Source organism: Hyperolius riggenbachi, chromosome 10 (assembly GCF_040937935.1).
Source record: "Hyperolius riggenbachi isolate aHypRig1 chromosome 10, aHypRig1.pri, whole genome shotgun sequence".
Lineage (NCBI taxonomy): Eukaryota > Metazoa > Chordata > Amphibia > Anura > Hyperoliidae > Hyperolius > Hyperolius riggenbachi.
In genome coordinates this window covers 245,775,709-245,795,324 of record NC_090655.1, presented here as the reverse complement: position 1 = coordinate 245,795,324, position 19,616 = coordinate 245,775,709, and the positions used below count along the sequence as shown (strand labels likewise).

General features: G+C 45.5%; 1 pseudogene; it reads left to right on the top strand.

Moving 5' to 3' along the window:
- Positions 1-19,616, top strand: part of LOC137537037 (zinc finger protein 208-like) — a 123,186-nt pseudogene that overhangs the window by 42,521 nt on the left and 61,049 nt on the right.

Here is a 19,616-nt window from a genome sequence, read left to right as displayed (position 1 = left end):
GAACCTGCCACTGCATACCTGTTCTGTTCAGTGGACCCACCACTGTATACCTGTTCATTGAACCCACCACTGCATACCTGTGCTGTGAACCCACCACTGCATACCTGTTCTGTGAACCCACCACTGCATACCTGTGCTGTGAACCCACCACTGCATACCTGTTCAGTGAACCTGCCACTGCATACCTGTTCTGTTCAGTGGACCCGCCACTGTATACCTGTTCATTGAACCCACCACTGCATACCTGTGCTGTGAACCCACCACTGCATACCTGTTCTGTGAACCCACCACTGCATACCTGTTCAGTGAACCCGCCACTGCATACCTGTTGTGTTCAGTGAACCTGCCACTGCATACCTGTTCTGTGAACCCGCCACTGTATACTCTCGCCATGGTGCGCACCAGTCCAGCACGGCCGTCACTACACAAACAGCTGTTTGTGGTGCGTTACACGGTGAGTTTGGTGTGTCAGTGTGAAGCAGTACCTTAATTACACTACCTGATTGATGTATACACATGCAAGATGTTTGAAAGCACTTTAGGCCTGTCATTTAGCATTCAATGTGATTTCTGCCCTTAAAATGCTGCTTTGCGTCAAATCCAGATTTTTCCCCGGGACTTTTGGCATGTATCCCACTCCGCCATGCCCCCCTCCAGGTGTTAGACCCCTTGAAACATCTTTTCCATCACTTTTGTGGCCAGCATAATTATTTTTTTTTTCAAAGTTCGCATCCCCATTGAAGTCTATTGCGGTTCGCGAACTTTAACGCGAACCGAACCTTCCGCGGAAGTTCGCGAACCAGGTTCGCGAACCTAAAATCGGAGGTTCGGCCCAACTCTAGATAAGGCACACTAACCTCAGATAAGGTTAGCGCTGTAGTTTGTGCCCACTAAGTGATAAGGCACACTAACCGGCTTAGCGCCGGTTAGTGAATCAAGCCCCTAGTGGTAAAAAAAAAAATACATGCAAAAAAAAAATGTTCACATTACATTTTACACTTTATAAATTGAATAAAAATAAATTCATAACTACTCCATTAATATCAGCATTTAAAAATAAATACATAAATAGTTAATAGGGACTCCACTTTTTTTTACTTTGTATGGCATAAGGGTATATTTCTGTTATATCTGCATATATGGGCTTGTACGTAGTGATGTAGCGAACTGTTTGCGAAGCGGCTGTTCGCGGCAGGCTCCATAGACTTAAATAGCAGGCGAATGGCCACCAACTTTAGCAGTTAATAGCAAAGCCCCCTTACATTTTAGAAACAACACATTTTCATGGTATGTGGAGTAGGACAGTGGGTACAAGAGCAGAAAAAAATTCAAAAAGACCAGGGTGCTGGTTTGGGTGTGCACGATAGGTGTGGCGGGCAGATAGGAGAGCGGAAAGCTGCAGGAGGTACCACGGAACTCTAGCTATACTTAGTATAGCTAGAGTCGGCGGGAACGCCAGTGTGTGGCGGCGGCTGGCGGGTGCGCGGCAGAAATATTCAATCAAGATGTAAAGGGAGGATATTGGCATGGGACATTACCGAGGATATTGGCATGGGAACATTTTTTTGAAGGTACAGGTAAGTATTTATGGCTAATTAAGAATAATAAAGGATTTTTTTCAGTGTTACGTTTTTACTTAATTTAACTCTTTGTGGAAATGGGTAAGGGGCGCTATGTACCCTTATCTTCATTTCTTCTGAGGAGGGGGAGGGCATCTGGGGGTCACCTTCTTAAAGGGGAATCCCAGATGTCACCATGAACCTCCCCAGGATGTCGGCGGCCCCCACATCCTCTTGGGGCCCCGAAGGTGGGGAAGAGTCCCTTGTCCACCATTCTTGGCTGCTCTTTTCCCCCCTCTTCCCCATACCATGGACCATGTGGGGTGGTATAGCTCAGGGTGCGAAGCTCCACACAGCTGGGGCTTCGCATTCTGGCTATCCCAGCCTGCATGGAAGACAAGGGGTTAAAGAAGCTCAGAAGGGGGAAATCCACATTAATTTTTTAAAATATTTCCCACACTCTGAATACACACACACATATAATGGTGCATTGTTTTCAGTAGTCTTTCAAGTAGAGATGGCCCAAACAGTTTGCAGTGGGAACAAGAGGGATTTTTTTTTTTCAAAAAGTCCTTACAGTTTTTGAGAAAATCGATGTTGAATTAAGAGGAAATAAAGTAGCAAAGTTACTGCGGTAAAATGACATATAATGTATTAACATGAACATGTAAACATGTATATAAATGTGTGTATATATACAGTGTATATATATATATATATATATATTTCTCTACTAAATAAAATGTGTTTGATTGACTCTAAACTTTATTCCCATCCTTTAAATTGATATATTACTGATTTTGAAATGTCAACATGAAGGAAAATGAACCAGGATAGAAAGGACCAGTGTGGTTTGAATTATAAAGCAACACATTTTTCTTATGAAATGTTTACAGTGTGCTTTACTAGGGGTGTGATGGGGGCGTGATCAGCGGTGTGGCAGGGGCATGGCTTAAGTGTCCCTCTTTCCCATCTCAAAAAGTTGGGAGATACGCCTTACTGTCCCGCCTCAACGATCCTCCGTTCTCCCGCTCCCAGCTAGTTTTGTTACCACTGACTTGTAAGTCAACTGCAACTGCACCTGTGCAGCCCTGGCCACGGGTATTGCAGGGCTGCAATAAAGATATGCGTGGGTGGCCAGGGCTGCGCAGGCGCAGTTTAAGTCGACTTACAAGTCAACGGTAAGAAAACTAGCTGGCGGTGGGAGAATGGAGGATCATGGAGGACCAGTGCATGACAGAAAGGCTGCTAGGGGCTGGCAGAAGCCCCAGGTAAGAGAAACACTTTTGTTTTTGTTTTTTTTTATTCTTCAGTTCCGCTTTAAAACTATAATGGCCGAACACTGAAAAATAATGATGATAATATTATGCCTGTTAAAATGCATTTAGAATAAAATAGCTCTTAACATAATATAACACCCAAAGAAAGCCTAATTGGTGGCGAAAAAAACAAGATATAGATTATTTTGTTGTGACAAGTAGTGATAAAGTTAATGTCGAATGAACGATTGGAGCACTGACAGGTGAAAATTGCTCTGGTCTGTTAGAGTAAAAACCTTTGGGGGTGAAGTGGTTAACTATTTTATTTTATTTTCATGCCTCTGATGGCTACCTTATGGTTGAGTGCAGGGGAGTCCACAGAGGCTGCGGTTAGCCTATTCACCACAAGATGGCAATCACACATCTCCCAGGTGCAACGCACAGAAAGGGAAAAAATAAAATTAACCAAAGATAGGAAGTGATGTAACTAACTCACCGGAAATAGGAGCTGCAGGAAGGAAGAGGAGATGAGACGTTGTTGGAAGAGGTAATTGTGTGATTCTTGTTATATGTTGAGCAGAGCAGAGGTCAGGATGGACATACTTTGTTACAGAGGATGTCATAGTAGACCTGTCACTATCCTGATCATCCCCCTTAGTAATTTCCATTCAAGATACTTTTGTATACAGTAACTGTTGTGACTTGTTTGCCGTTTTCTAGTGTTCCACCTTCATGTGTCATAGAATAATGGCTGACATCTCACCTTCCTAGTAATAATTCAGTCCTGTCACATTACAGAGCCATGAAAACTTGCCCATCAAGTATAGTCATGTCCTCCATGTGTCCCCAGCATTGTCATTATCCTCCAGTATGTACTGTAATATCCCCCACCATTGTAATGCCATGTCTTTCCCAGTGTAGCCACGTACCACTTGTGTCCCCCAACATTGTCATTATCTACCAGTATGTAATACCCCCACCTCAGGAATGCATTTATTTCCCAGTATATCCTCCCTGTGTCCCCAGCATTGCCATTATCCTCCAGTATCTAATGTACACACTCCAGTATTGCTCCCTTCCCCCAGTAAACAGTAAAATAAAGGATTTACAGGATTTACATTTACATTGGTTTATAGGTAGCTGCCACAGTGTGCTCCAGTCCTCTGCTCCCATCAGCCTCTCTGCCTCTTCTCTCCTTATATCCTCATCCATCTACCACTACCAACACTGATGTAACATCACAGGGATGGTAACAGTGGGAGGTGGATGTGAGGAGAGGAGGCCAGCTAGAGAGGGGTCAGAGGGAGGACAGGACTGCAGCACGCTGTGAGTATAGTGCACAGGTAGCTATGAACCAACTTATTTTGCTTTCCTGTGATACTCTGCATGGCCCTACCACCCACAAGTGACAATAGGGGGAAGGGGGATCCTGTATTGATAGTTTCACCACTGACAACTGTACATCCTAGATTATCCTACCCTTATTATCTATCAAAAGGCAGCATCATCCAGTACAGATCACATGACCACATCCCTGAGGATGGATGAGGAACAGAGTCACATGACTAAGAGGATATTCAACCTTACCCTGGAGATCATCTGTCTGCTGACTGGAGAGGTGAGGAGGATTCTGGGAGGTCACATGATATCACTCTTTTCTCAAATAATTAAAACACACACCTGAATGGAGAGGTGAGGAGGATTCTGGGAGGTCACATGCAGAGGCGGGGAATGCACTAACTTCTGAGCACACAGCCCTGAGGATGCACCTGTGGACCCTCCTCCCCCCTCGAGTGCTCCCCTTGCCTGGCCAATGCAGACTGCAGAGTGGAACTTGTAGTGCTTCTCACCTCTTTCTCCCTCTTACATCGTCTTTTGTTAGTTTGATCACTAGAGGAAGACAAGTGGAGATGCTGTGAGCCTGACACAGCTGAGTTCCCGGTGTGGTGAGGTGAGTAGGCAGCACTTCTGTCTCTGCTCACAACTCTGCATGTTGGTGTGGGCTAATACCGGGGGTGCATCTAGCTACCTATACTGGGGGGGGGGGCAATTTGCAGGGTTGGATTTTAAATCTCTGCCTCTAGTGCTGGAGAACCTTTTCCTGCCCTGCACTTAGCTGACTGGTGAGGTGAGGAGGATTCCGGGAGATCATGTGACATTACTGTTGGTCTGTTTATACAGAGTTTTTCTCCAGTGAAGTCTGGTGATTATGTGATCATCACTGTTCCTCCACCTCACTCCCTGATATCTGTGAGACACAACAAGCAGAAGATTATAGAAGTCACCAGGAAGATGATAGAGCTGCTGACAGGAGAGGTAAGCAGTACTGGCAATTATGGGACATTATCCAGTAACAGCAGGAGATATGTCTTGGAGGTGACTGTATCATTGTGTGTATCAGGTTCCTATAAGGTATCAGAATGTCTATTTCTCCATGCAGGAGTGGCAGTATTTAGGAGGACACAAGGACCTCTACAAAGACACCAGGATGCAGAATCAGCTGTCTCTCACATCACCAGGTAAGAGGAGACTTAAGCCCCATACACACGTTCAACAGCGGTCTTTTATGCAGCACAATTATCAAACAACTTTTGTTGTGTTGTGATACAAGTTGAACAACCAAAAAAAGTTGCTTGCTATTGTTCACACAACTGATAAGATGTCAATCCAACAGTTGGCTTGACGTCTTATCAGTCTTATCAGTTGTGTGAACAATAGCATGCAACTTTTTTGGTTGTTCAGCTTGTTTTACAACAAAAGTTGTATGATAATTGTGTTGCATAAAAGACTGCTGTTGAGCGTGTGTATGGGGCTTTGTGAATTTCTTGGAAAGGAGAGAGCATTATGAAACGTCCACCTAGATCCCCTTCCCATCCTCTGATAAACACATAGAGATAATGTACTCAGTCTGTGTGTGTTTCCTACAGCTGTATCCAGTAACAGTATCCGACCAGAGAGATGTGCAGGTCCTCTTTATTCCCTGGTTTGTCCACAAGAAGATCACACTACCCTCCACCATTATCAGGTAGGTGGGGCTAAGGGTCCCCAGAGACACCAAACTACATGATACTGAGGTTGATTCACTATTGTTAGTAAGCCGACACAGTGCAAGTAATCTCTTATACATGCTAATAAATTAGTGCAACTGAATGAAACCTCAGCACGCTGCACATGCTAGTGGCAGCATAGCTTGTGTTACTTAGCAATGGCCAATCTTTTCACTTGCCGTGTAATAGTGATGTATTGCTGCCGCAAAACTTCAGTAGAGTGGCCACTACTATGGTAGCGATACGTCAATACGGGAAGTAAAAAGGATCATCCGTTTCTTAGTAACACAAGCTACACTGCCACTAGCGCACATAGCTTGCCCCGAGGTTTCATTAAGTCACGCTAATTTATTAACATGCGTAAGAGGAGTTTACTCACTCTGTGCGTTATCAATAGCGAATCATTCTCATTGTTTCTTTCTGTGTATGCTGTTGTCTGTGTTCACATTTTACATTATCTCTCACTTTGTGCACTTAGGGTGGAGAACTTATACATGGAAGTGCTGTGGTTAAAGAGGAAGGAGAGACATATGTGAGGAGTGATCAGCTGTCTGCAGAGGAGGGTGAAATGATGAGGACAAAAAAAGAGGAAGAAGTGACATGTGTGAGGAGTGATCCGCAGTATATGGAGGAAGGTGACATGATGGGGACAATTAAAGAGGAAGAAGAGACATGTGTGAGGAGTGATCAGCAGACTCTGGAGGAGGGTGACATGATGGGGACAATTAAAGAGGAAGAAGAAGAGACATATGTGAGGAGTGATCAGCAGTCTATGGTGGAAAGTGACATGATGGGGACAATTAAAGAGGAAGATGAGGAGACGTATGTGAGGAGTGATCAGCAGTCTATGGTGGAAGGAGACATGATGGGGATAAGTAAAGAGGAAGATGAGGAGACGTATGTGAGGAGTGATCAGCAGACTATGGAGGAGGGTGACATTATGGGGACAAGTAAAGAAGAAGAAGTAGAGACCTATGTGAGGAGTGATCAGCAGTCTGCAGAGGAGGGTGAAATGATGAGGACAATTAAAGAGGAAGAAGAGACATGTTTGAGGAGTCATCTGCAGTCTATGGAGGAGGGTGACATGATGGGGACAATTAAAGAGGAAGAAGAAGAGACATATGTGAGGAGGGATCAGCAGTCTATGAAGGAGGGTGACATGATGAGGACAAGTAAAGAAGAAGAAGTAGAGACCTATGTGAGGAGTGATCAGCAGTCTATGGAGGAGGGTGACATGATGAGGACAAGTAAAGAGGAGGACAATGTTACAGAGTGCAGAACAGGTGAGTAATCAGCAGTAAATGTAGAATAAATGTGTATCTGTATTGCTGTTATGTCTGCCATTGCTCACAGACTAGCCATATTAGGGGTTATGCTATGCACTCATATTAGATTTTTGCCATCTATAACTATCATTCATGATATTATTTGGTGTCACCTTGCTAACAATAGCAGTACAGACACCCTAAATAAGAGGAAGGTCTCTTTAATCTCTCACATTGGGCTGCCCTCTTTTTCTCTGATGGCCTGGGTCTACTAACGCAGTTGTGTCTGCTTTTCAGAAACACATCAATGTTAGAAATGCTGAAAAGTGGACACAACTGCGCTCAACTGTGTTAGTGGGCTCATGCCCTGAGACTTCAGCAGTGTCCTTTTGCTAGTTGCAGCAGCACTGATTAATCTAATAAAGTGTTACATTTATGCTAAATTAGTTCCAACACTGATGCCCTTCTGTCATGGTTCTGCCACCTTAGTGCGAACCGTGGTTGTTTAGCAACTGAGGACACTATCTGTGGGGAATTGCCTGTGTCTAAACTCCTCTCATCACCTCGGTATGCCAGGCTTGCTTTAGTGCCCTGCACCCATTGCCTGACTCCTCCCATCACCTCGTTATGTCAGGCTTGCTTTAGTTCCCTGCACCCACTGCCTGACTCCTCTCATCACCTCGGTATGTCAGGCTTGCTTTAGTTCCCTGCACCCACTGCCTGACTCCTCTCATCACCTCGGTATATCAGGCTTGCTTTAGTGCCCTGCACCCACTGCCTTACTCCTCTCCTCACCTGGGTATGTCAGGCTTGCTTTAGTTCCCTGCACCCACTGCCTGACTCCTCTCATCACCTCGGTATATCAGGCTTGCGTTAGTGCCCTGCACCCACTGCCTGACTCCTCATTACCTTGGTATGTCAGGCTTGCTTTAGTGCCCCGCAACCACACTGCCTGACTCCTCCCATCACCTCGGTATGTCAGGCTTTGTTTTCACTTTTCATAGCAACAGATTTGACATCAGCAGTGCCAGGTGTTTTGTGATCTTTTTGTGTGGCTATGGTGGTTCATGGAGTCAGCTGAAAAGTGCTTGTTCCTGGCCAGGAGTGTTTCTATAATACAGCATTTATAATTGCTCTGCTAACTGGCCAATGGGGTAGAGGAGAAAGCGGTAAGGCTCGGTTCTCACTAAGCCTGCAACCAGGAAATGGACATGTCAGCAGATCCTGTGCTAAGAATGTTCTGACTAGTAATGGCCTGTGATTCACATCAGTGAAGAGTTCACAGCAAACATTTGCCATTCGTATTTACCGCAAAGCTTATGTGAAGTTTGTGTTTGCCCCATATGGTAAAATGAGTTGCGACTAGCACAAGAAAGTGAAGAAGAAAGAAAAGAGAGAAATAAAAGGGTATAGAAACTAAGAAAAAGAAAATAAGGAAATGGCAAAGAACAGAAAACTAAGGATACTTAGGCTCGGTTTACATTTGCGTTAAAAAATGATCTGTGAACGCAACGGATACTGTATAAATGGAATTGATGCGAACAGATCCAATGTTAACCTATGGACTCGTTCATATCCAGCCGTTTAAATGGATCCGTTTCACACGATCCGCTGTTCGGACCTCCAGTTTCCTCTCTGCAGCAATTTTCCAGATACCGCAGACCAGCAGACCGGAAGCAGAAGATGAAGACCTGCATTGGGACAATGAGAGAATAGAATGTTTCTTCACGCTACTGAAGAAACAGACCGTTCTATGGGCAAAATCCACTGGGGGTGGGGGTCTAAGGAGGATGTGGGGATGCTCCACTAGGGGTGGGGGTCAAAGGAGGATGTGGGGATGCTCCACTAGGGGTGGGGGTCTAAGGAGGATGTGGGGATGCTCCACTAGGGGTGGGGGTCTAAGGAGGATGTGGGGATGCTCCACTAGGGGTGGGGGTCAAAGGAGGATGTGGGGATGCTCCACTAGGGGTGGGGGTCTAAGGAGGATGTGGGGATGCTCCACTAGGGGTGGGGGTCAAAGGAGGATGTGGGGATGCTCCACTAGGGGTGGGGGTCTAAGGAGGATGTGGGGATGCTCCACTAGGGGTGGGGGTATAAGGAGGATGTGGGGATGCTCCACTAGGGGTGGGGGTCTGAGGGGGATGTGGAGACAAAGTGTACGTAAGCAGGCAGGTGAAGGAGGGAGGGTTTCTTACCCAGGGTGCTGTCTTCTTCCCCTTCAATTGCGTCCCATGTCACGTCATGTGACTACCACGCTTCCTCCTGCCGGGTTGAAGGAGAAAACATGGTAGTCACATGGTGCGACTTGGAACACGACGTGGGACGCAATTGAAAGCGGAAGACAGAAGCCTGGTAAGTTAACCCTCCCTCACCCGCCCGCTCACGTGCACGGATTGGCGGACTGGAGAGAAAATGGATTTCATCGGCCGGTGATCAGATCCGTTTTCACGGATCCATTTGCCAGTGTGAACCAAGCCTTATGGATCCATTGAAGGGAAAACTGGGTCCGCTTTAACAGATCCATTTGGCTGAAAATGCCAATGTGAAGCGAGCCTTAGAGTGGAGGTAGAAGTCAGCAATGGGGAAAGGCTGGTCACTCAAGGCATGAGAGATTTATAATCCGTGGAATCCTTACACATGATCCAGCAAGTCCAAGTATGTACATAATCCTCAATTCAGTCTTGAGAAGTAAGAGCAATATCTTCCATTCGGGAAATTCTATCCACTCTGGCCCACCACTGCTGAATTGACAGAGGCTCGGGTTGTTTCCATAGAGCCGGAATGGTTGCTCTCGCTGCACTGAACAGGTGTACCGGGATAGATTTCTTATATACTTTAACAAAAGAGAGGTACAATGCAGTAAGATAAACTCCGGTGACAAAGGAATCTGTATAGAAGAAATCTTCACAGTCCACGTATGGACATCTTTCCAAAAAGAGGTCACCACAGAACAACTGCAAAAGATATGCAGAAGATCTGAATTTGCAGCACCACAATGCCAACTGGTATCTGGAATCCCCAAACCAAATTTACTCAGTATAGCAGAGGTCTCGTGCCAGAAAGTCATAATTTCAAATCCCTGTTCCTGCACTGACACGTTCATGGATCCCTTATGTCTCAAAGTCCAGATGTCCTGCAATTGGTCCTCAGTCAATGTCTTGTTGAGAGCGGCTTCCCATTTTACCTGATATAGAAGGGAACTCGGCTCACCTGCATAAATCAGGAACTCATATAAAATAAAGATAGTATGTCTGTGTGGGCCACTCGCTATGAGCATTGATTCAAAGACCATCATATTTCTACAGAAAAGGGCTTTATGAGGAGAGTCCGTTAAAAAAAAAGTCTCAGTTGTAGATATGCAAGTTGTAACTAATTGGTGAAGGGCTTCCAGGCACAACCAACCCCCTGGATTATGTGCACACACACACCCCCCCCCCCCTCCATCTTCAATACACATACTCCATTGCTTACCAATCTATAAGTGTCATCAGCAGATCTCTAAAAAAATAAATAAATAAAATGACCACTTATGAAAAATAACCATGAAAAAAATAATAAGCAGTAAAATAAGGAAACTCAGCAATACTTTAAACTTGAGAGGCAGTGAAACTAGGAACATGATGTGTAGTCCTACTTTAAGCTTCAGCCAGCGGCCACTGCAATAGGGCCCCGATGGCCATAATACAAAGTTACTGGTGACAGAGTTGGGCTTGGGGTGTAGAAAACCAGCAACAAGTTCCAGTTGACAATGACAACAGCGTGATGTGCAATCTTGCGTTAATCACTGCCCGAAGACAGAGAAATCCATTGTTATCCCGATAAACCTTTTCCAGGCGGGTGGCATGAAAAAATAGCTGGGTGGGGCATGACGGGGGATTGCAGGGCCAGTGCAACTCTGCTTACAGCATAGGAGGAGGATAAGGAGGTAAGCCGATGACAGCCAGGTGGAGCACCCAGCTAAAACAGCCTGGGGAGAACACTGAAATCCATAAGCGACAGTGCAAGGATCCCAATGTGAATTTGTGGCTTAGGGCCCGGGGCGATAGAACAAGTTGCTTACAAAAATAATGGCAGTTCTTATCCAGGCTAGAAAAGAAGAGGGATAGGAGTGGACTTCAACAAAACTCAGGCCTTGGCACATGGGGAAAAGAGCGATGCACAAATCAGCTGGGGAAGTTGGACGAAGAAGTCAAGGAGGGGGACCACGTGTATAGAGTAAAAAGAAACAGTTACTTACTGTATCTTCCCGGTGAGATCTAGTGGATGTGTCCCTTGATTTCTCAGAGTAAGATTCTGAAGGACCTGGTTTGGCTCTCTCAGAGTTTTGTGAAGTCAAACAATCCACATTTCTGGAGTTGGCCCTCTCATCCTGTAATTCCCCTGATAATGCAAAAACCGCATACCAGTTTGGAAGATCCAGACAGCCCAGCCCTAGCATATGGCAAAATGCAGGGAGCTCCTCTGGTGTTCTCAAGGTAGTTACTTTGTTTCCCTCCAGAACCACCAATGCAAACCAAAACCTTACCTTTCTCCTGAAGGATGTGCAAGAGCGGTTTTAGGGCTCTCCGGTTAGCCGGGTGATTGGGGACAAGTCCAGGAAAATCATGATCCGGGCAACATTAAACAGAATCTCCTCCTGTTGCCTGGGCAACTTCATAATGGATCCTTTTTAGGGGGAATGACTGCAGACAGCAGATATCACTTGGGGGATCCTTCTCTCCTCCACGCAGTCTCAGGGCTCTGTGTGCACAGACGGAGTCGATCAGATAATCTTTTGGTTTTTCAAGTAGGCCATTAAAGATGGCGATCAGGGCTGGAATTAGGCCACCCTGTTATCCAAATCCTCCATTTGCCGGTTAGCCTCAATCAAGCGAGTGTTGTGGAGATGTATGACTTTATTTTCTGTGTTGAAGTTGGTGTCTCTGTGCTCAGTGGCCTGTTCAATGGAGTGAAGCCTTGCAGTGATGTCTGCCACGTCCTCTTGTATCCCCACGATGGCATTCAAGAAAGCTGCCTTGACGTCTGCCGTCGTATACTGCATGTCTTGTACGGTAGGTGATCTGTTCAGACGTTCTTTCCCTTTCGTAGTTTGCTCAGAAGCGCTATCGGGGGTGTTTGACGTCCGTGGGCATCTTGGATATAAGCCCAGTGTTAGACTTAGAGGCTTGCTTCTGGAATATTTTGGGGATATTCTTTTCCATTTGCATCTGGTGCTCTCCTGTGGACCTAGGCCCTGATTCACTAAAGTGTGCTAAGCGTTAGCACACCAGTGAAAAGGCAATTAGGACGCGAAAATGCCCGCTTCTTGCGCTAATTTGCACGCAAGCATTCACGTGCGAAAAGTTTAGCGCTGCGCCCAAAACGGTGCATGCGAAAGGTCGCACTATCTGCGTGCAAAATAGCTATTTTACACGCGGATGGTGCGACCTTTCGCTCGCACCGGTGTGACATTTCGGGCGCACTGGATAGCGGGCGATCACTAACAGTTTTGCCCGTACAAACTACTTAGCACCTTAGTTTGCACGTCCAAAGCCTTAAGACGTGCTAACTGAGTTAGCACCGGTTAGTGAATTGAGGCCCTAGTTTGCTCTTGGGACTGGCTCATGCTGGTGAAATGCCGCAATAAGTGCTGTTTCTGTGGGATCTCAGAGCGAAGCTCTCGGTTTAAGCTGCCATGTTAGTGCATCTCCAAGCCACGTCCCTCTGTTATTTTTTGTTGTTGTTTGTGGTATGTAGCTTCTATACACCACCTGTTTAGTGTAGTGTGTGGCTGCGTCACTGTTAGGCCTCATTCACACCTAAAAACGCAAGCGTTTTGCGTTTTTGTGCACTGTTTTTTTTTTTCCCTCCCAGCGCTCCACTGCTTGCTGCCTTTTTGGTAAAAGCACTTTTATAAGCGCTTTTCCAGAGCAGTTTTGTCAATAACTCCCTGACGCAAGTCAGGAAGTGAACTCTTTGACCTGGGAAAGAATTACTACAATGTATTTATTATAAAAAACGCAAACACAATCGCTGCATAAAGCGGTTTTGTGAGCATTTAGCGCTCTTCCTATACCTTCCATTATAGCAAAAATGCCCCAAAAATGGTACAGGCACCACTTTGTAGACCGCATAGCGGACGCAATGTGTTGATATGAATCTTTTCATAGAAATTCATAGCACAAGCGTTTTGTGGGCGATTTTGAAAATCGCCTGGCTGGAAAAAAGTGCAAAAACCCCTTAGTGTGAACGAGCCCTCACACGAGCCGTCACTGTGCTAAAATAAAGTGATTGAGTGACCGTGTTGTACTGTAAAAATGTTGTGTCACCTGACATTGTCACACAAAGCCTTTCATATCTCAGTTGAGCTTGTAGGGCAGTGTTAGGCCCACACTGCACAAGCAGCATATTTTGTGACTGCAGTGTTCTTTAAAAATTGGGCAGGTATATGCCAACCATTTAAAGCCTCTTCTACAGTGGCTGCAAATAGCAATTTTTAGGCAGGTAAACACAGCGGCCATTCCAAAGAACGTAATAAAAAAAAAATCTATAAACCAAATTCAAGTTTTCGTGAGTTTACAAATTAAAAAGAGCATTTGTGTAAAATACATATTTTGAGGAAGATTTCCCATTGATCCCCTCTGCTATTCCACTGCCCTGGTTTTTAAGAAAGTGTTGACACCTTCTTAAATGAAATTGTGGCTGCAAATATTCCCTGAAGTTTTTTGAAGTTCACCTGCTAGTAAAGGTGAAGGGGTCCCCCATGAACATTTGGTTTGTAAACATTTGCAGAAAAGTCTGTGAACGATTATTCATGATGTTTGTCCATCACTAATTTTAAGCTAAAACAAGCCGACACATAATTGCATTCTAGCAGTTCTGGAGGTGTGTTTAGATTTCAGAGGCAACACAGGAACAATTTGCATATTCAACAGTGATGCATTGTGGGAGACATCATATGCTCTCTCCAATATGAATACCTTCTGTTTTGAAAAGGCAAATACCTTCTGTTTTGAAAAGGCAAATTTATGTTCCAGCTCAAATGTGAACCAGCCTAAGAGCTTTTTATGGCAGAACCTGAGTGACATGATTAAAAAAAATATAAGGATTCCTTAAGCATTGTTCACCTTTAAAATCGCGATAGCTGAGGCGATTTTGAGAGTTATTTTTTCCCCCTCCCGGTACTCACCTGCACGCTACAATTTTTTGTAAAGCGCTTATCTAAGTGCTTTTGCAGAGCGATTCTGTGTTTCACTTCCTGACATCAGTCAGGAAGTGAACTCTTTCACCTGGAAATGAATAAATACAATGTATTTATTCATAAAAGCGCAAACACAATTGCTGCACAAAGCAGCAAAATCACCCTAAAAATGGTACAGGCAGTGCCTTGCTGAGCAGTAAGCAGACAAAATGCTTGATATGAACTGTCCCATAAGGATTCATTGCACAAGCATATTAGGGCGATTTTTAAAATCGACGGCGCTAAAAAAATGTGCGAAAACTCCCTAGGCGTGAACAAGCCCTTGAAGGGTGGAGAAAGCCTATCATTCAGACGGGAGGCATTTAACCACTTCAGCCTACAGGTGTTTTCACCTTCAGGACGGAAGCAATTTTTCCCGATCATGCTCCTCCCAGCCATTCCTCAATTACTTTATCACTATCACATGTAAATGATCTATATCTTGTTTTTTTTGCTTCAGATTAAGCTTTTTCTGAGTGATACTTGTTTTCAGTCATTACTTTATTTTTTATGCATTTTATAGGCAAATGCACAAAAAAAAAATACACTACTTCTCCAATTCCATCCCGTATAGTTTAAAAATAAGCAATGCTACTATAAATAAAAATAACCATTTTATTTGCCTATTAGTCCCGGCTATCACAACATTTAAATTATGTTCCTAGTACAATGTAAATTGTGTGTGTGTGTGTTCCATCAATTGTAAGCCCTCGTGTACTAAAATTACAGTACTATACCCTCATGACTAGGGTTGCAACAGTATGAATATTCACGGTATGATAACCGACTCAAAAAATACCACGGTATGACTTATCATGGTATATCACAATTATGTGGTCCGGCCCCCCCCCCCTACATTAAAAGTGCTGCAGAAGATGTTAGAGCTATATAAATACACAATAATAATACGGTTGGATATTAGACTGTGACTATGGTAGGACTAGATTGTAAATTCCTCTGAGGACAGTGACATGACTATGTAATCTGTAATGTGCTGCAGAAGACGTCAGTGCTATATAAATACATTATAATAATATGGTAGGACCTGAGACTATGCCTATGGTAGTGTTAGATTGTGAGCTCCTCTGAGGGCAGTCAGTGACATGACTATGTACTCTGTACAACCCTGCAGAAGATGTCAGTGCTATATAAATACATAATAATAATATGGTAAGGCATTAGGCTATGACTATGGTAGGATTAGAGTGTGAGCTCACCTGAGAACAATCAGTGACATGACCATGTACAGTGCTGCAGAAGATGCCAGTGCTATATAAATACATAATAATAATATGGGAGGACATTAGACTTTGACTATAATGGGATTAGATTGTGAGCCCCTCTGAGGACAGTCAGTGACATGACCATGTACTCTGTAAAGTGCTGCAGAAGATATCCAATGCTTGCCTTGGGGTGTTGTCTGATGGTGTATCCAAAACTTTACTTTTTATTGTGAAGTGTCTTTTATATTATTTACTGAGAAACAAGCATAACTGATCTAATTTATGGATCGCCTTTATAGAATTCTTCATTGTGCACTAATGAGTTCTGCAAATTAGATCAGTCATGTTTGTTTTTCAGTAAATTACATAAAGAAGATACAGTACATGTATCTCACAATAAAACAGTTAAAAAGTTTTGTGTGCAACACCAGACTGCATTACACTTTATTTGCACAGTATAAGCATTAAAGAGAATCTGTACTCAAAAATTCTTACTATTAAAAGCATACCATTCTATTCATTATGTTCTCCTGGGTTCCTCTGTGCTGTTTCTGCCACTCCCTGCTGTGATCCTAGCTTGTAATTGCCAGTTTTAGGCAGTGTTTACAAACAAAAACATGGCTGCGAACCAGCTCACACACACAGAACCTGCAGGGGGTGTGGAGAGGGTGTGTATAGCTTCTATCCATAACAAGAAGAGCAGCACATTCCAGCCTGAGTGCCTGAGCCCGACAGAGCCGTCAGAGGAAAGAAGATTAGATTATATAACAGAGATAATACAGCCACTGTGCAACTAGGAAAGGCTGCAGTAAGACAGACCACATTAGAACAGGTATAGGAACTTATAGGATAGAAGAAATAAGGCTGAAAATTTTGTTACAGAGTCTCTTTAAAGGAAACCTGTAACTGTGACAAAAAAAAAATGTTTCACTTACCTGGGGCTTCTGCCAGTCCCTCGCCATGGCAAAGTTTCATTATCGCAAGTCAATGGCCAGTTCGCCTGTTTAGGCCTGGCCAAGCATGTCCTCATTCCCCTTGCTGAAAGCGTCCTGCGCTGGCACAGTAAGAGGTTTTCTCGTACTGCGCAGGACTCTTTGGGCGACGGGAGTGCAAACAAGGAGGCGCTCGGCCAGGGCCGAACTGGCACAGTAGCCATCGACTTGCGATAACGAAACTTAGCCGCAGCGGGGGACTGTAGGATCATTCAGAGATGGAGCAGGTATAGGTCGGCTGCAGGGGGCTGGCAGAAGCCCCAGGCAAGTTAAAAACTTTTAGTTTCCTTTAATTTTTGTCAGATTTCTGTACATTAGCAGCCAGCAGTTTATGTGTGACATGCAGCCCTGCCTTGCCTGTCAGGGTTCTGCACTATGCCATTGTCACACACACAGCACCGCAAGGATTTCTGTGTCATCTTCTCCTGGCTGCAGAGGTCGTGTACCCCCGGAGCAGATGACACTGTCTCCCTGAAAGCAGATGATTTATACCTGACTGGCTGAGGGAAAAGACTCTATCCTGTGCAGAGTATGCAGCTCTCTCTCTCCCCCGTAGCTGCTACTGCCTGGTCTGCACGGAGTTAGTGGGGCTCAGTCAGCTGGCTGCCTCTCTCTCATTGGCTGGAGGGAGGCACCAGCACAAAAAGAATGCCACTGATTGGAGGGCAGAAGAGAGAAAGCCTGATGCTTCTGTGTGGCCTCTCTGCCTACAGCTGCAGTGCACACAAGAATGAGTAGCGTTTTCTTCTGAGGGACGCCTGTCACAAAAGGACTGGGTAAAGTTAATGTCATTTGCCTGGACTGCTGATTGCAACCCTGTTGCTGCATCCCTGACCCCCCACAAAAACCGGTAATAGAGGATTGTGCATGGTATGATTACCATTCACAATCAAACTGCGGTATACCGTCATACCGGTATACTGCGGCAACCCTACTCATGACTTGCATATTAAAAAAGAAAAAGCTGAGTCCCTAAGGCAACTATTTTTGGAATTTTCTTTTCAATCCATTTGCTTGGTAAGTGGAGTGGGAGTGGGGGGCTTTGGAAGTGATTTAATTGCCGTATTTTTCGCCGTATAAGACGCTCTTTTTCTCCCCAAAAAATAGGGGGAAAAAGTCCCTGTGTCTTATACGGCAAAGGCAGGGAATTCCCGACTTAGAAACGCCCGCCGATACGGACCGCGACCCGCCGCCACGTCGAGAATTCCCTGCCTGTGTGGCTGCACCCGACCGTTGCCTCTGCCCGCTCCCCATGCCTGTAATGTGTCGGCGTGTGTAATAAGTTCCCTCCCGCTGTGTGGCTGATCTCTGCGTGCCCCCGCTAGTGTTTAATATGCCCGCTCCCCCGCCTGCCTTATCTCCCTCCCCCATGTGGTTGCTGGGCCCCCCCCCCGGGTGTTAATCTGCAGCGGCTTACCTCTCCGCCTTGCCCGCGAGGATTGGAGACCTCCTTCACAGCCGCGCATCTCGCTCTAGTGATCGGCATGTGCTGATTGCGTCATTATCACATGCCGATCACTAGAGCGAGATGCGCGGCTGTGAAGGAGGTCTTCAATCCTCGCGGGCATGGCGGAGAGGTAAGCCGCTGCAGATTAACACCCGGGGGGCCCAGCAACCACATGGGGGAGGGAGATAAGGCAGGCGGGGGAGCGGGCATATTAAACACTAGCGGGGGCACGCAGAGATCAGCCACACAGCGGGAGGGAACTTATTACACACGCCGACACATTACAGGCATGGGGAGCGGGCAGAGGCAACGGTCGGGTGCAGCCACAATTTACACACATGCGGGGGACACAGGCACATGGGGCAGGCATGAGGGACACAGAGGACACGGCAGGCATGGGTGACACTGGACACATGGGGGACACAGGCACATGAGGCATGCATAGGTGACACATGGGGACACAGGCACATGGGGCAGGCATGAGGGACACAGAGGACACATGGGGGACACAAGCACATGGGGTAGGCATGAGGGACACACAGAGGACACATGGGACATGCATGGTTGCCACAGAGGACACATGGGACAGGTATGGGGGACACAGAGAACACATAGGGCAAGCATATAGGGCAGGCATGAGTGACACAGGGCACATGGAGCATGTATGAGGGACACACAGATGACACATGGGGCATGCATGGGTGACACATGGGGCAGGTATGGGGGACACAGAGGACACATAGGGCATGCATGGGGGACACATAGGGCAGGCATGGGTGACACATGGGGCATGTATGAGGGACACAGGACACATGGGGCAGGTATTGGGGACACATAGGACACACGGGGAGACAATGGGACACAGGAGGACAACATTTGAGGGGTAACATGTACAAGACTCTCTTGGAATATGGACGCACCAGGTTTAGTATATATCTTTTTTTTCTCTGGTTTTTGCCCTCTAAACCTGGGTGCGTCTTATATTCCGGAGGGTCTTATACGGCGCGAAATACGGGTATATTATTTTTTTTAAGGAAAAAAAAAATCTGTGGTGTGCAGTTTTACTTTTCGCTACCAGATGGCAATAGAAACACTGCCCGGATTACCAGGAAGTGTTTCAATTTTTTTATTTTTTTTTTTACTTTCATTCACATCTTTATTATGAATGGACCTGGCCCCTGATCAGGTTTATGTCCATTCATTACAGGCACTGCGATTGGTTCAGGGAAGCCTTGCTTCCCTTCCTCAACCAATGACACGGAAAACCACCAGGGTGCACAGGTCTGCAGCTTTGTGCATGCACGCGCACAAATGTTTAATCCAGTAAAACCTGAGTCAGACTGCCTGATCTGCTGCATGCTTGTTCAGGGCTTATAGCTAAAAGTATTAGAGAGAAGCAGAGGATCAGGAGGACTTCCAGGGAACTGGTATTGTTTAAAGGGAAATAGACACACAGAACATTTATATTGCACTTTTCTCCTGGTGGATTTCAACCCTGGTTGCCTGTGTCAGAGGCAGAGCCTTTAACCAGTACACTATCTAGCCAGTAAATAAATATGGCAGCCTCCATATCACTCTTACCTAGGGTTCCCGGTAAATGCCCCC